The sequence below is a fragment of the Myotis davidii genome, unplaced genomic scaffold (genome assembly GCF_000327345.1).
Source record: "Myotis davidii unplaced genomic scaffold, ASM32734v1 scaffold609, whole genome shotgun sequence".
Lineage (NCBI taxonomy): Eukaryota > Metazoa > Chordata > Mammalia > Chiroptera > Vespertilionidae > Myotis > Myotis davidii.
The window spans coordinates 1420987-1421939 of record NW_006300164.1 but is presented as its reverse complement, the minus strand read 5'-3'; positions in this window follow the sequence as shown (position 1 = coordinate 1421939).

The window sequence follows — 953 nt, the reverse complement described above, 5'->3', positions numbered from 1 at the left end:
ACCCTAACCCTAACCCTAACCCTAACCCTAACCCTAACCCTAACCCTAACCCTAACCTTATCCTTAACCCTAACCCTAACCCTAACTCTATCCCTAACCCTATTACTGTTCTTAACCGTAAGCCTAGTCCAAACCCTCACCCTCACCCTATCCATAACCCTACTAACCCTGTCCTTATCCGTAACCCTCACCCTATCTCTTCCATCCTGACTCAGAGAGCTAATCTATCCAAGCACCGGGGCACCTCACCACCTGCTGATGCCAACCTGAGGCTGCCTGGCTCACACCCTGCACCCTATGTGGGCCACTCCTGCCTCCACTGGAGTCACCATCGCAGCCCCTCGTTCGGGCGGCCGTGTGACGTTCTCGTTGCCCCACGCCCTCCGCCCCCTGCCCACGCACTCGTGTCCTCGGACCGCCCCCCAGCAGCTTGGTGGGTTGTGTTTTTTACTTTTTTGCAAGTTTTATTTTAATCCAAGGACTTCGCTTCATACAAAATGTCAATGTAGAAACAATAGCAGAATCCAAAGTTGGGCTGATAAGTATCACTCAAGCAGCTACTAGTCAACCACAGAACGTCGTACAGCGAGGCCCCGTGTCGCGTGGCTGGGACGTCTCACTGTTTGTTTTTTTAACACTGTCCTTAAATATAAAGTTTTGCAACAAACCTTTGATTTATATCAAATATAATTAAAAATTAACAAATGATTACATTGTATCAAAAAGTACGAAGATATACCTGGTCATGCATATGCTCGCATATGGTACGTATGTATACATCCTACATGCACACGCAACGTGTTCCGGCCACAGCCTCGCTCCACTGGTCCCGGCAGACAACTGGCTGATGCATCTCAAATTTGGCAGCTCACGGGGGTTCCCGGGGCGTGCGGGCTGCAGGCACCCCCACGTCGGGAAACGAGATGCTGTCCGCCGTGGCCCTGCCGTCGCCT